Source organism: Notechis scutatus, chromosome 4 (genome assembly GCF_049901735.1).
Source record: "Notechis scutatus isolate UNSWTSFEM ecotype Mainland chromosome 4, rNotScu1.2, whole genome shotgun sequence".
Taxonomy (NCBI): domain Eukaryota; kingdom Metazoa; phylum Chordata; class Lepidosauria; order Squamata; family Elapidae; genus Notechis; species Notechis scutatus.
Window position 1 is genome coordinate 104,267,837 of NC_142012.1, and position 17,419 is coordinate 104,285,255.

Consider the following 17,419-nt stretch of genomic DNA (forward strand, 5'->3'; position numbering starts at 1 on the left):
AACATGTGATCGCTACTGCCCATCTGGAAACATTTCATGCTACCAGTACCTATGCTGAAAAATATGTGGCAATGATTTGTTTATTATGCATTTAAAGTGGTGAAATTAGTGAGATCATTTTTAATTGTATATTATCATTACTATGCTGCTTAATTTCTAATATCCTTTTGCAGGCTTCGATGCATTGTATATTCAAGTGCCTTCAGTTTTTATGATCCTGCAATCCTCCAATAGTTTGTTGCTACAAATGTCACCAGAACTTTATCATCTGAACTGACAGGTCTCTAATCTACGTTCACCTGCCTAGTTTAACAATGTTTCCATAGCATGCACTTGCTAAGCACATAGTCCTGATGAAATATAATATTTCATATTTGTAGGTGGGACAGCATATTTTAGAACTGAACTTCTTGATCTTTTTTTATATGTGGACCAAAAATAGATCTCCCAAATGTGGATTGGTTGGTTTTCACCTAGCGGCATCTGTAGCAAGCCACAGTGACATCAAGTGATGCATGTCATGACATTTGATGCAAGTACATAAGACATATTATTTGCATGATGGTGGCATGTGCCATCATTTGCTTAACAGATAACAGAATAACAGACTTAGGAGGGGCCTTAGTCATCCTGGAAATCAGGAGAAATTTTCTGACAGTGAGAGCAATCAACCCATGGAACAGAGCTTGCCTTCAGAAGTTGCAGGAGCTCCATAACTGGAAGCTTTCAAGAAGAGACTGGACTGCCATCTGTCAGGTATGGTATAAGGTTGGGTTGCTTGGGTGGTGGATTGGACTAGATGACCTACAAGATTCCTTCCAACCAGTGGTGGGTTTCAAACAGTTTTTCTATCAGTTCACTTTTCCATATGCACAGCATTTGCAACTCCCTTCTGCTGCAAGCCCTGTGTGTAAAACAGCTGACACACGGCAAACAGCTGTGGTGTGCGAAGCAGCTGAGGTTGAAAAGCAGGAAATAAAGATCAGTATAGAGCCAGGATGGCTGGGAGGGCCCAGCAGCTGATCATTGGAGCAAACTGGTTTGCTCACAGATGATTGTTGGGGCTACTGCCAAACTGGGCCGAACCGATAGAATACCACCACTGCTTCCAACTCTATTAATCTGTTAAAAAAAAAGAGAGAGTACAAGCAGGAAACCTTATGCTAGCAGTTCCAAACCTTTCTGGCTCAGTGGACTGGTGCAGGCGATAGAGGGGAAGGTTAGAGGAGACAGTTTTATGCATGCACACTGCTTTCAAAATGTAGCTTCACAAGCAGGCACATGCTCACCCATGGTTCTGAAAGGGCTGCCATAGACCAGGGGTTAGGGACCCCTGTCCTATACCATTGCAGACAAATGGTTATACAATCTCTTCTTTAAAACATCCCGTATTGGAGAAACCACAATTTCTGAAGGCAAGTCAGTCCACTGATTAATTGTTCTCACCGTCAGAAAATTTCTCCTTAATTCTAAGATGGTTCTCTCCTTCATTAGTTTTTTTTCTTCTGTTCAGTTATGTCTAGTTTTTTTTTGGTCTAGTTCTGTCATGTGTATTCAATGCAAGTTTATTTGTTTGGAAGCCTTCAAAATACTTGTCCAAATCTGTTTTGTCATTTTTTTTTTTTGCACCATTCTAGCTACCTTCTAGTTGACAAATGTAGATATATTTGATGTGGGTGCCATGTAGTATGGCTTCCTAATGTTCTGATGTGAAGATTTTCACACCATATAAAATAATTTTATTGCCTTTTTAATTTTATACATATCATTGCTTTATTGCAGTAGTTTTATTTATTAAATGCCCAATCTATTCTGTTCAGTTTGATTCAAGGACAAAAACTAAACTAAATTTCCTCTAGAAGTATATTACACATCTTTATTTTGTCACCTCAGTCATATTAAAAATTACAATATGGTCACAACCTTTGACTGGACTGCCCTTGTGGTTTTTCAAGTGTTGCATATGACCCTAGCAATTTAAACTGGCCGTTCTTTTTTATATAATTATCTCTTTGGCAAAGATAACTTAAACATTAAAAGTCCCTGGATTTTATTAACATTTTAAGACATTGAGCACCATATAGCAAAAGATTGCTAGCATATGTTTCAAAATATTTTTCATTTTGGAAATGGCACAGAAAGTTATTTATACATGGGAAGGTTGCATAGGAAAAATATACTAGAAAATAACTCACATTCAAGATATATTAAATAAGGCAACTTGTATATAAATGTATATACATTTGGGAGAGAGATATGCCCACTGGGGATGTATGAGGGAAAGCTAAATATGATGTGTATGGCATATGCTGAGGTGAAGGAGAATAAATGTTAAAGTGCGTAGAAAATTTAATGGAATTGCCTAAAATATGAATGTGACATGGAATGAATTTCTATGCACTTATATTGGTATTGACAAAAATGTAAAAATATGTTTAATTCACATGCAGCGAACAGGATTGCATTTGAATTTTTCACAGTATCAAAACAACTTGTGGGCACTGATAAAGACCCAGGAGGTCTGGAGGGCTCTCATGGAGAGTGCTAATGAATAGATGACTGCAAAGAAATATGATCCTTCCAATGCCCCCACCATTCTGCCAGAACTGATGAAGCCTCTTGGATGAGAAGCAAAACTTCTTCTTCCTCAAGGGGACAAAAAACCCCAATCCAGTTGCTTTTTGAAAAATCACCTTTGAGACAACTTGTGGTAGTGTAGCTAATGTTTTAATGTTGTGGCTGCGTAGCTAATGTCTTTCATTTTCCTTCATCGTATGTTTCATAATTCCAGGCAAATGACAATCTTTTAATGACCACCATTCTCAGAATAATGCAAAAAAGAGATCATTGCTGCTGTTTTGTTTGATAACAAATTCATTGCTAGTCCAAAAAAAAAGCACTCCAGAATGTAAGCCATGTATTACCGACAGTGCATTTGGAAATAAAACCATAAACTGGTGGCATATCACTGCCATTGTTTAAAATGTTTGTATGGTGACACTGAACAGGGAAAAAAATAAAATAATATTGAGCAGACAATGATTATCTCTTTAGTTTGGCATTCTAGAGTATGAGAGCACAACAGACTCTGCCTGCTTGTCTGCAAATGTTAACAATTAAAATGGCAATGGAATAAAAATGAGCTTTTGCAAAATCATTTAATCAAATGCAAGATGTGACAAAACCTCTAATGCTCTTGCATTTGGAGGAAAAAAATGTTTCATCAAGAACATGATTTTTAAAAAAGAAATAACTCATTTATAGTTGCTTATGATAATAAGGCAAAAAGATCAAGAACCTCATCCTGTATTGGCATTTTCTTCTGAATCTTCATTTTGATTTTTTTACTATCGAACTTTATATAATATCATAACAGAATAAAAATATTGTAATGAAAAAGAACATTGTAAGCTATGCTAAGGGGTTATTTCTGAAAAAAAAGAATTCTCTGCTGTATGTGATGCAAAGTGTTCTGCAAAATGAGCATTTTTCTCTTACAGAGACATTCCTTGTGAAGTTAGCAACATTCCTGGTAACTTCATGGACACATTTACATGTTTTTCTACTCAGTCTAGCCTACAGTCCTGGGATTCCCCTGGGATTTCTCATCCAAGTAGTGTATTAACTAGGCTTGAGCCTTCTTACACCCAACTCTGAAGAAACACACATAGCTGTTACTAGAGACTTAAAGCAAGTCTCATCCTTTCTATGTAAATTACTTTCGCTTTAAAACTCACAACTTCTTGTAGGCATGTGGAACCTAAATCTGTTCCTTGATGCAGGTATCTCATGCCTTATGGACCACAACTGGAATTAAGGATAATAAGGATATGAGGAAACATATTTTAATCTTCAGTATATTTTATTTAGAGTCCATTAACTGTGAGAAGGGTAGCATATAAGAAAGAAAGAAAGAAAGAAAGAAAGAAAGAAAGAAAGAAAGAAAGAAAGAAAGAAAGAAAGAAAGAAAGAAAGAAAGAAAGAAAGAAAGAGGGAAGGGGGGAGGAAGGAAGGAAGAAAAGAAGAAAGGAAAGAGAGGGAAAGAGAAAGAGAGGGAGGGAAGGAGGGAGGGAGGAAGGGAAGGAGGGAGGAAGAAAGGAAGGAGAGGGAAAGAGGAAGGAAGGAGAGAGAGAAAAAAAGAAAGAAAGAAATAATCTAAACAAGACAATCCTTTGTACGCTTCTTCCAATTGCTATAGCTTTACCTGTTGCTTTAACTAAAGCAACACTGAAGAAGAAATGCTACATTTTTGTACTGAAACTTTATACATAAATATTTGCATATTATTTGTATGGCTAAGCAAATCTAAGTCCTGTTTGTGGTAGGCTGTAAACTAGATTTAAACTGTTCCAGCATAGTTAAAGCAACTATGGAAAACAGAAGGTTATGGAGTACTGTCAGATGTAATTTGATTACCTTGAATAGAAAAGTTGTGCAAGTTTGGTAACAGGGAGATCAGGAAGCAGAATAGGCTTAGGAAAGTAGGAAAACAGTGACTGTGGGATATCTGGATGAAAACCAAAATGAATTTTTACATGGTCACTGGAACTTTTTACATGCCCTGCAACTTAAGGCTGGTGGATACCTATGCAGTAACTCCATGTGAGTCATTCCCTATGCAAAATATTTTTTTCAAACTATTTTCAACAGTTTGTTTATTATTTCATGCAACTGACTGTCACCTTTTGGGTGGCACTATTCTAACTGCTGGCCAACTGTTTCTTCAATAAGCAGAACAGAACGCTAGATGGTAGACCACAATGATGTTGACATTTCAAAAATAGGAGCAACCAATTATGAGAAAAATCTCTTTGATACAAAGTATGTTTGAGTCTGGATGACATTTGCATGCAAGAATGGAGAAGAAGAACTGGTCCTGCTGTGTACCCTGTGTGTGCAAGACAGAAAAATGAAAGCATGAAATAGCAGTTGATACCATAGAAGACAAAATGAAGAAGTGGAATAGATTCCCCACCACCACCTCCCTCCAGGAAGTCAGTGTGGAACTTCAACCCTGAAAAATTGCACAAATTACTTGCTGAAGAGCTAGTTTGCATCATGATCAGTTGGTAAATCTGTAAATTAGCCAACGTTTTTAAAAACATTTTATACATCCAGTGTTGGGAATTGAGAGGGAACTAACCCCAATAGTAATGTCTGAGGAAATTTTTCCCTGTTCAGTGTATTGGAACACTCATAATTGTGTGCTAAATGTGGGTTGGAGAATTCTGATTGCTTTAGGCATTTATATGGACTCTTTTTAGCATGAGGTAACAAAGAGAAACAGTTCTGAGTCTGAGAACAGTCAATCCCTCTTAAAATATTCAACAAGGAGATCTTACCTAAATGGTCACCAGAAACACAGCAAGAATTGTTTACCATGCAGCTGAAATAACGAGGAAAAAAAAACATAAGAACGTACAAAAATATAGAGAGAGTATGTATAGAGTAGTTCAACATTCTGACTAGTCCTATTAATAATTGTTTGTTTCTATTCTTGTTTCACTTCTTACTTCAGAATAGTAAAAGTGAAGAGAATATTTATGGTATCCTGCAAATTCTAAACTAGTTTAGAAAACTGGTGAAATTTTACTCAGAATTTTTCTTTTCTATTTACCAACATTATCTTCTCCATGAGGCTACCTTTGCACTTACTTTGTTTTGTGCCTCCTGTTAATACTTGATACAAGCCTATTGTTTTCATTCGATTCCAGATCCCATAATACATTTATTAGGGTATTTATTTCCTCCACTGCCATATTGTTGATCTTAATCATATATCTGTTCCTCTACCACAGAGGTGTCAAACTCATGTTTGTCATGTCATCATGTGATATATCACAACTTTTTCCCCCTTCCCTAAACTGGGGGTGGGCATGGCCAGCATGTGACGCATCCAGTCCACAGGCCAGGAGTTTGACACCTCTGCTCTACCAGTTCTTATATTTGCTGTTTGAAACCCAGTTACAATATAGAATAGACTGAAAACTTTGAAAACACTGGAAAACATCACTTGAAAACAGTAAGGTAAAGGTAAAGAAGTCCCTGTGGATTTTATTCCACTAGTCCTTGTTGACTATAGGGGCGGTGCTTATCTCTGTTTCAAGGTCATTGAGCCAGTGCTGTCCCAAAACATCATGTGGTCAGCATAATGTCATGGGGTGTTCTTACTTTCCCACCAAGCTGGTACCTATTTATCTCCTCGCATTTGCACGCTTTCAATCTGCTAGGTTGGCAGGAGCTGAAGCAAGAACAGGAGCTTATTCTGTCACATGGCACTCAAGTCTTGAATCTGGACCACCAGCTTTTCAGCAAACAAGTCCAGTGTCTTAACCACTGAATCAACATGCTGCCCTTTGAAAACAGTATGAACACAAGAAATTAGGGAAATAGTATTATGTATATTGATGTATAATAGAATACATTATAATTACTATGTATACACACATGTTAGCAGTTGAAAGATTATGATTATGTATATCTAAATAATATTAGTTGTAGTAGTACTGTGTATATTGACCCAGACAATGCACTGTTCACCAAGCACTTCTGGATGTTAAAGAAAAAAAACTATAAATAAAATTATTTTAAAAGGTTTTTCTTTAAAAAAATGTCATTTGTAGTTCTCAACCATCATTATCACCTGATATTAGGGATTTGATTTAGTATTCAGAACAAGTTAATTCTGTACTGCATTTCATGTATTCTGCTTTTGAAAGGCAGTCGCCTGAGTACTACCTACCTGCAAAATACCTTTTCTCCCTTCAACCCATCTTTTTTGTTATTGTGCCTCTAACAAGGAGTTTGTTTTATCTCAGAGATCTATTCAGTAGTATACAACAACAAACAGAGAGAGTTTGCTTGATAATGAATGACAGAACATACTTAAGAAGGTTTTATGTAAATTAGGAAAGCTGGAATAAAACAAAACACTTATTAGAAGCTAACAAGAACCATCAAAGATAGAATCAGAAAAAGTACTACATGTTTTTTCCCCTTTCAGAACATCATAAGAAAATATAAATAGACCTAGTCATGTTGGCAGGCTCAAGGTCCTTTCAATGAAACAATCTCATCTGCTGATATCTCAGCTATGCAGCATCTCTGTAGCTGCTCCTGACTTTGGAAGAGTATTTCCCTTCTAGATCTATATCTAGGCTTGACCATACAAATCTTAAAAATAATAGGCTCCAGGACAGGATGGTTTATTACTCTACATCAGGGGTCTACAAGCTTGGCAATGTTAATACTTGTAGATTTCAGCTCCTGGAATTCCTCAGCCAGCCATGTTGGCTGGGGAATTCTGGGAGTTGAAGTCCACAAGTCTTAAAGTTTGGGATATTGTTTACTGCTTGATTGTTGGACTAGTACTAATCTTGATGCTACCCTCTGCTTATCTGATTGCTGGTGAAATGGTGTTGTAGTCTTTTAGCTTCTTGATAGTCTCTTTTGAATGACATGTAGATGATGTTTACCTTTGTGTGCCTGTTGATGGCTGTTTTGTCAAAACTGAGTCACAAATATTCTCTTCTCTTGGTAAGTGAAGTTGAAAGAAACTGGGAGGCTGATATCATAGCTTTTCCCTAGAGGTGCTTGAAGAAGCAAGTATCACATCCTCCTACATTATTTTATTTACTTTTTAATATTTATTTAAAACATTTACATGGCCACCTATCTTATATTGAAGTCTGGATGGTTGCCAACCAACAGTTAAAACAACATCAATATATGTTAATATATAGCACACTCTATTAAAGTCACAAACATTAAAACTTGGCATCAAAGATAAGCTTTCACATGTAGTTCATCATTAAGTCCTCTTTTTTATTTAAGTTTTTATTGGTTTTTTAAAACAAACATAAACAAACAAAACATAAAAACATCAAGCCGTCTTCCATATGTATACATACAGTGTGCCGGTTGGTTTACAAATTTTTTTTTTTTAAAACAAGTTTTATTAATTTTAAAAACAAACACAAATACATATAACATAAGACATAACATAAAGAAAATAAAAAATCATCTTTTCTGAAGGTTGCTCAATCCCGGGTCAAAACTCTTTATACAGACACAACTTCAAATTCATATTCATTTTATATATCATTCATATCTTATTACCATCTTCACTTTTATATATAGTTTCTTTTCTCTCTTAAATTCTCTTAATTTTATTTTATTCATATCATCTCAGTTCAAATCATAATATTTATTATTCTTTGTCTGTTTATTTCCAGCTATCCATTTGCTTTCTTCCTTAAAATAAAATAAAAAAACTTCTCCTGTCCACTAATTGGAGTATAACGCCTTTACCTCTTTCCTCTACATTTATAATATTTAATATAAAACACCTAATTTACATTGGGATCCTGCTTGGTACATTCAAAAATTATACAATATTATCACTACCAGAACTAATCTATTCATTAATATTCATATTCTTTTATAACATAAAAAACTTAGCACATTGCTTTTCAATTAATTAACATACTTTTGTGGGAGGACCTACTTTCCAATTATTCTCCCCACATCACATATTTTAAATCATTATTTCATTAAGGTAATCCTCCTTCTCCTCCTCTCCCCAACATTCTTTTATACCTTAACCATTTTATCCATTCAATTTAATATCATATCTTTTTAATAATAGTTATATTTTCCACAGTTATTCCCCCCCACATCATATCTCCAATCTTTATTTCATAAAATGTTGGTTTACAAATTGTTTTGTGCTTCCATTTCGTAGTCTTCAATTATAATTACATTGCATATAATCTCGTATTTTCAATCAAAAATTAAATACCTTAGTATCATTATTAATCAATCATTTGACTATACTTTTATTCATTCATGTTTTACAAGATAATCATAATTTACTTAGTTTGTTTTATAACAGTTCATATTATCATCCCAAATCTATCCAAAAATCATTTTGTAGATATAAGAAAGAAGCACATCTTTATATATTTATTATTTTCTAAAAGTCTACATATTTCATTACTGTATTTTATTGTCTAACCATTGATAGAATAGATCCCAAATTTTATAAAATTGTTTATCCTCTTGTTCTCTAATTTCAAATGTCAATCTACTCATTTCAGTACATTCCAATATTTTCTTAATGATTTCCTCCTGTGATGGTGTTTTCTCATTTTTCTAGTTTTTGGCAAATACAATCCTAGCCGCTGTTAATACATTTACAATCAGATATTTCAAATCTTTACTATATATTTCAGGTAAAATTCCCAATAAAAATATCTCTGGTTTCAAGTCTATATGTTTTTTGTCATTTTTTCCAACAACATGTGGCTTTTAGTCCAGTATTTTTTAGCATCCGCACGAGTCCACCACATATTAATATGAGCCAGGTGTCTGATGACATTTCCAACATTTTTCGGATTTATTCTTCAACATTCTTGCTATTCTTGTCAGGGGGAAATGCCACCTGTAAAACATCTTATACAAATTTTCTTTATATGCTGTTGACATTGTCATTTTATAATTTTGAGACCACAATTTTTGCTATTTCTCTAAATCAATCCCATATCCAAAATTCTTCCCCCAAGCAATCATAGTTTCTTTAACTTGTTCTTCTTCTAATTTAATTTCTAATAAATATCCATACAATTTTTAATAACCTTTTCATCAGTACCTGTCATCAGTACCTATCTAAATCAGTCAATTTATCACAGAAACCTTCCATTTTAGAATCTTTATCATACCTTGAATGTATTTGCGCATATGAAAACCAATTCATCTTTATACCTTGTTCCTCTAGTTTTTGTATAGATTTGAGTTCACCCTTTTCATTCAATATTTCACCATATCAAACTGTTTGTTCCTTTTTGTATATTATAGGATAAGAAAATGCTTCAATAGTCGATAGCCAGACTGGAATTTTCAAATAACATTGTCTTAATCTTCTCCCAGTTTAACCACAGAGACTCCCGTATATAATGTCTTCTAAAATACCCCTGTGTTTTAGTTCCTTTATACCATAAAAAAGCATGCCACCCCAACAACAAATCATGTTCTTCTAATGTCAACAATCTAGTATTTCTTAGTGTTATCCATTCGTTAACCCACATCAGATTTGTAGCTTGATAGTACAACTCCCAATTAGGCAAACCAAATCCTCCTCTAATTCTAGCATCTTGCAAAAGTTTTAACTTTATTCTCGCTTTCTTACCTTGCCATATATATTTCAACACAATTTTATTTAAATCTTCAAAGTAATCTTTTCCAAGCCTAATTGGAATTGTTTGAAACAAATATAAAATTCTGGGTAATATATTCATCTTGATTGTTGAAATTCTCCCTATTAGTGACAGTTGTAAATTTTCCCATTTTGCCAGATCTAGCGCTATCTGCTGTTTAAGTTTGATATAATTATTCTCTTTTAGTGTACTACATCTTGCTGTCAAATATATCCCCAAGTACTTGATCTTATTCGTGACCTGAATTTTCAATAGGTCTGCCAGTTCTTCCTTTTGTCTTAATAGCATATTCTTTGTCAAGATCTTTGTCTTATCTTTATTTATTTTCAAACCAGCCACCTTTCCATATGTCTCTATCTTTTCTATCAATTTTGGTGCTGTTTCTAGAGGGTCTTCTAGGATGAAAACAAGATCATCTGCAAATGCTTGCAGCTTAAATTCTTCCTTTTTGATTTTCATTCCTTTTATATTTTTTTCATCTCTAATATTTATGTTTAGCACTTCCAAAGTTAACACAAACAACAAAGGTGATAGTGGACACCCTTGTCTTGTTCCTTTTCAGTTCTGTCAGTTCTCCCTCTATCATTACCTTTGCCATTTGCTTATAGTATATAGCTTCTATTGCTTGAATAAATTTTCTAGCAAAGCCCATCTTTTCCAGCAGTAATAACATGAATCGCCAATTCACATTATTAAATGCCTTCTGTGCATCTAGAAATATCAGAGCCATTTGTTTTTCAGGATGTGCCTCGTAGTATTCCAAGGTGTCCAAGATTACTCTCATATTATCTTTAATTTGTCTCTTTGGCAGAAATCCATTTTGATCAGGATGAATAAAATTATTTAGATTTTTTTAAGTCTTTCTGCCAATATTGAAGCAAAGATTTTATAATCTGCATTTAGTAGATAAATAGGTCTATAGTTCTTAATTTGTAATGGATTGGCCTCCTCTTTTGGAATAAGTGTAATATAGGCTTCTGACCATGATTTAGGTATCTTCTTCTTTAACATAACTTCATTCATAACTTCTAGCAATGGAAGATTCAGCGATTCTTGTAATGTTTTGTAAAATTCTGCCGGAAGTCCATCTGGGCCTGGTGCCTTTCCATTATTTTGCTTCTTGAATGCTTCAGTTAACTCCATCATCGTTATATTGCTGTCTAACATTGTTTCAATCTCTTTAGGTATCTGAGGTAAATTAGCATTCTGTAAGCACTGTTTAACTCTTTCCTCATCAATATTCTCTTGCATATATAGTTTCCCATAGAAGTCTCGAATGATTTCCTTCTTCTCTTTACAACCATAGCAAACTTGGCCTTGGTCATCTGTTAATTGTAATATTTTCCTTGATTCTTTCTCCTTTCTCAATTTGTATGCTAACCATCTACCTGGTTTGTTTGTGTCTTCAAAGTAGTTCTGTTTAGCACCTCTAATTTTCTGTGCTAATTCTTCTTTTTCTATTTGACCCATTTTATGTTTAACTATATCCAGTTTTAGCTTGATGTCCTTTTTCTGTGGCATTTTCTGTAGCTCTTTTTCAAGTCTTTTATATTCATCCTCTAGGGCCTTAGAGGCTAATCTTTTCATAGTATTTCTTTTCCTTGTATAGTCTATTATCAAGCCTCTAACATATGCCTTCATTGTATCCCATACATTCTGAATTGATGTATCTTCTTTTTTGTTTTCTCTAAAGAAAAAAGCCAATTCTTTCTCCATCCACTGTGTGAAGTCTTTTTCCTTTAAAATAGTATTATTTTATGTCCATCTAGATCTTCTTTTTTGTCCTTTCCATTTAATTGTCATTGGATTGTGATCTGCCCAAGTACTTGTTTCAATATTTATTTCTTGAATATTAGTTATTAATTCTGTTGACATCCATATCATATCTATTCTGGACCATGATGAGTGTCTATTTGAATAGAAGGTGTATTGTTTAGTTTTAGCATTTCTTTCTCTCCATGTATCTTTTAAGTTTATTTCATCTACCATTTTAAAAAAAGATTTAGGGAGGGTCTTTCTGTTTTGCTTTATTGTTTTCTGTGCTGTATAGTCCAATTTATTGTCTACAAGTCCATTAAAATCTCCCATCATTAGCATAGTCCAGTTCAATTATTTTCATATGTAATTTTTTGTAGAATTCTTCTTGTTTATCATTCGGGGCATAGATTGCAATCAGGAGTGTTTTCGTATTATTGTCCATTATTTCCACCATTAGTATTCTTCCGTCATCATCGGTATAAATCAATTTTGCTGGGATGGTCTCTTTAATGTATAGAACCACTCCTCTTTTCTTACATTGTGTCAAGGAAGTAAATATTTTCCCTAGTTTTGGCTGTATCAACAATTGTTCATATTGTTTTTTAATATGTACTTCTTGTAGACAAATTATATCAAATTTTAATTTCTCTAATTTATGAAAGGTTTTCCTTCTTTTAACGGCTGAGTTAAGTCCATTTATATTAATTGTAATCAGTTTTTTTCTCTTCCATGGTTATATTTTGTAGTTAGGTTTAGCAGCCTAACTACAAAGAACGTTGTTCTTTGGCTTCCACCTTTCCACCTACTGCACCTTCTTCTTTTTCAATCGCCATTTGGCAGTCCTCATGGAATTCAATTAGTGAGATTTCTTTTTCTGCCTCTTCCTCTTTTCCTCCAAAAAAAATTGTATAAAATAATTCCGCTTTCTCAATTGAGTCAATTCTATGTCTCTGTTCTTGCCATGTGAACATTAAACCTTCTGGAATCAGCCATCTATAATTCAACTCTTTTTAAAGTAGCATTTTAGTCAGGAATCGGTATTCTCTTCTCATCTCTCTCACTCTTCTGGGTATTTGTTTCAAGACCACAATCTCCTTGTCTCTATATTTCAATGTTTTCTCTTATACCACTTGCAATATTTGCGTTTTAATGGCTTTCTTTGTAAATCTAATGTGAACTTCTCTTGGTAAGCTATTTCTCATCGCATATCTTGTGAAAACTCGATAAACCTCATCTATTCCATCCATCATCTTCTCTTGAGTTATTTCCAAAGCTTCAGCCAGTATTTCTATCATTATCTCAGCTATGTTTTGTCCTTTTTCTTCTTCTATCTTTTGGAATCTAAGATAGAATTCTGATCTATCTATCCATCTCCCATCTCAACATAACACTTTTATCTTGTTCAACCACCCTTAATCTATTATCAATATCTCCAATCTTCTTGTCTCTTTGCTTATCTTCTTCTTCAATTTTTTGGAATATCTCATCATACTTCAACATCATTTGTTGGATGTTCTCCACTTTTTCATTGGTTTTCCCTGTTCTTTGTTCAATGTTCTCTGTTCTTTGTTCAATGTTCTCTGTTCTTTGTTCAATGTGCTCTATTCTCTTTTCAATATTCTCTGATCTTGCTTGAATATTTTGAATTCCTTGCATAATCATCTGCAGAGTCACTTTTTCTTGTTCTTTTTCTTGCTTTAACATTGTCTGTATTGAACGTTGTCCTCCAGATGGTGGAGAGGAGGAAGTAGAAGTTGAAGGACCAGGAGCTGTTAGTTTCCTACTCATTTTAAGCAATTCAAAATCTTCAGGTTCTTCTAAACCTTAATCCAATTGTGAAATAACCAATTGTAGTTCGAAATAAAAATAGTAGAAAAAAGAAGCCAAATAGTAATGATAAAAAAAAGAAGGAAAAAAAAGGGAGGGCAAAATTTCTTCAGGTTCTTGTATACCTTAATCCAATCGATGGTTAGATGAAGAAAAAGGCTTGGAAAAAAAAGAAATAAAAGGAAAAATTCTTCAGGTACTTCAACACCTTAATCCAATTGAGAGGTCTCAAATAGAAAAGAGTGCATAAAAATAAACCAGAAAGGTAGATGAAAAAACAAAAATACCAGGAAAGGAGAAAAAAAAGGCTATTCCCTTAAAAAAAAAAAGGGAGACATTAATACTAAAGCTTTCCCTTTAAAATAAAAAGCAAGTGTAGAGATTGGACTTCCCAAGAAAAGAAAAAGAAAAACAAAGACCAGCTCCAACAAAGCCAAAGATCCAAATAGCTATTGCAAAAAAAAAAAAAAGATAAAATGAAATAAAATAAAGCTGGTGAGGAGGGATAGCACAACTTAGAAAAAGTAGAAAGAGCACACTGCACTTTGTTTAATTATCCAAGGCTCTTATTATAACTCTCTTCTCCAAAAACTTATCACCTTTCTTTCCCCCTAAGTTTCAACACCAGACTCCAGCTGTTGATAGAAACCCAGAAGAGCACCTGCAATAATAATCTCCCATGCTCTTCCCTCTATCTTATCAAACAGGCAGTATCCTTTAAAAAAAGTATCAATTCTTTCTCAGCTTTGTCTGGTCAAAGGAAAAGTATTTCCAAGCCTCTAGTTGGCAGTGTTACAAAGTTTCTTTAGCTTTCACTTTCCCCCTCCTTTTCCGGCAGAGTATAATAAGAATTAGTTTTAAAAGGAAGAAAAAAATTTTTTTTTAAAAAAAAGACTAAAAGACTTAAGACTTAATATATTATAAAATCAAAAAGGGGAAAGAAAAGAGTAGATTAAAAAAAGGGGAAAAAAACCAGTCCAGTTTCGAAATATAGGATCATCAGCAATAAGAAAATAAAATAAAATATTACTTTGACATTCCTGTTTAAAATCTCCACTTATTCACTTCTGTCAAAAAACTTTTACAGATTCTTTCTTTCCCTTAGGGGGTGGCTGGTCAGGGGACTTTTAATTGACGACGGGCCAGGGGTCAGCACAAGATTTGGATCGCCCCCTTCTCTCCTCCTCCCTCCCTCGGCCCTGAGTCAGGGTTGCTTCCGCGCGGCCCGCTCCAGTCCCGGCTCGAAGGAAGGCAAGGAAGAGCGCGGGGTTGCCACGGAGCGCGGCGCGAGGCCAGGCTCGTGGCTCCTGGTTGCCTTTCCTTCAAGGGCTTGTGAGCCACACGAGCGCGCCGGGCGGCTCCTGGACAACTGGGTGGAGCCCGGCGAATGTGCGCGGACACCGGGTCTGTGGCCCGTGGGCCATAGTTTGCCCACCCCTGCCTTAGGGTGTCCTCTCAAATCTTTAAATAAAGAAAAGTTCTCACCAAACCGGCACACTTTTTCTTTCGTTCTCTTTCATTTCGGAGCTGTCCCAACTTCAGCACCTTTAATGGCTGCCTCTTTGCCGCTGGCAAAAAGAGCTTCTCCTGGATCTACCAGGGACTTTGAGATATCCCTGGGATTGATAGGATGCGCTCTTTACATTCACCGTCTCTTTGGGACGGTTTAGATCCACTTGGACTGTCCAGGAGCAAAGATATCGGCAGCGATCTCAGACCTCCGGGATCACATGCCGTATCGTAGCGACGCCAGCTCCACCCCCAAGATCATCATTAAGTCCTCTTGCCATGTAATCCTCTCACAATATTTGTGGGAGGGGAAAGCTGACCCTTAAGTGCTTTTTGGAACACTAGGTGGGTAGAGTACTAGAGAAAGTTTTCCAGTTAATATTCAGCAAAATTTATCATGCTGAGAAAGAGCTGTGAAGCAAAGGAAAGGAAAAGAGCCATATTTTGAAGGAGTGCTTTCAGTGAAGTGAAACATCCCATCAAAGATTTCTACAGTCCAATGTTTACTCTACCATCAAAAATACATTTACTAAAAGAAGACCATTCTTGTGATTACTCTCATTTTTTGGAACTCTTAGTAAGAAAGGTCAGGTTGGCTATTTCTTTGTCATTTTTTTCTTTTCACAAGGAAGAAAAATGTTTTTTTTTTCTTTATATGAACTGAAAACTATGTTTTTATTTATGCACATGTGGGTAAGCTGATTGGGTTGTTGAACTGAACAGCAGCACTTGCTCAACAGTACTAACATAATGATAATTATATCAATTTTCTTCTGATATTGATGAAGCAATATGGATTAGCTGTTAAAAAATACTGATATGAACTCATATGAAAACAACTGAAGGAGACAAATAAAAAAGAAGCCAATTTTTCCTATTTTAAATATATCTATGTATATAATTCTTAAATGAACTTCCATATCTTTTATTTAAGCATTTATCAAGCCTGGAAAATATAATGTTTAAAACTACTAATTGCTTACCTTCATGGCATATAAATAACAAAATTAACAATAACAAAAGACTGGTCAGTACAATTCCTTTCTGTGTAGTATTTATATTATAGCTTTGGTCCACTATCTATGCCGGATAGATTACAGATTTATGAAGCCATTTCTGTTCTAAACCATTTCAGTGAAATTATGCAAGTAGAACAGTTGGAATGTGCTTTCCCAGAATAATTTTAAATTCTATACACTTTTAAAATTCATCTTTATTTAAAATCAACAATTTTTTCTCAGCGCACTAGAAAAGTTGTAAGACTACATGGACAAACTAGACAGGAAACACAACTAGATGAACTAATTCTATTTTATTGTAAGGCTACATTAATAAAATCATGCAAATCTGAAGGCACAAATTCCATATGCCCAGCACTTTTTCCTGCCTCATAAATTTGTAAGTTAAGGGCCGTTCTTAAGTTTCTTTGTCTGACCATTAAGCCCTTGGGGATCACCCCATCTTCTGTTTGATTATTTTCTAGGCAGCATCTCTTTCCGTCTTCTCCCAAGGTCATCCACACATTCCATTACACATTTCATTTAATTCACCGCTTTTAAAAATGCAACAGATAAAAGCTTGAAGTCATGTATTATTTCCCCAGTTTAAGGACTATAGTTTGTTCAAAATTTACAGCTCTAAAATTTTGTATTAGATATCTTGTCAGGATAATAGCCATAAAATTGCTACTGTTTGCAAAGCAGTAGAGTAATAAGTTGGGGTTTGGGAGTGTATTTACTCTTTAAGTTTTTCCTGAAGTACTGGAAAATTTCAATCCTCCCCATTAATAGGGTAAAAAGATCTGCTGCTCTGGTATGCATATAATTTTAACAAGTTGAATATTGTTGAGTATTATTCCTCTTCCTTTTACACACACACACACACACACACACACACACACACACACACACACACACACACCAGAGGTGGTATTCATCAGGTTCTGACCAGGTAGTGGAAATTTTGACTAGTTCAGAGAACCAGGAAATACCACCTCTGACTGGCCCTGCCCCCATCTATTCTCTGCCTTCTGAGTCCTAGCTGATTGGCTGGGTCTTCTTTTGTTGCCCTGCACAGGAAAACAGAGCTGGAAGGCAGGTTAGTGGGGTGGG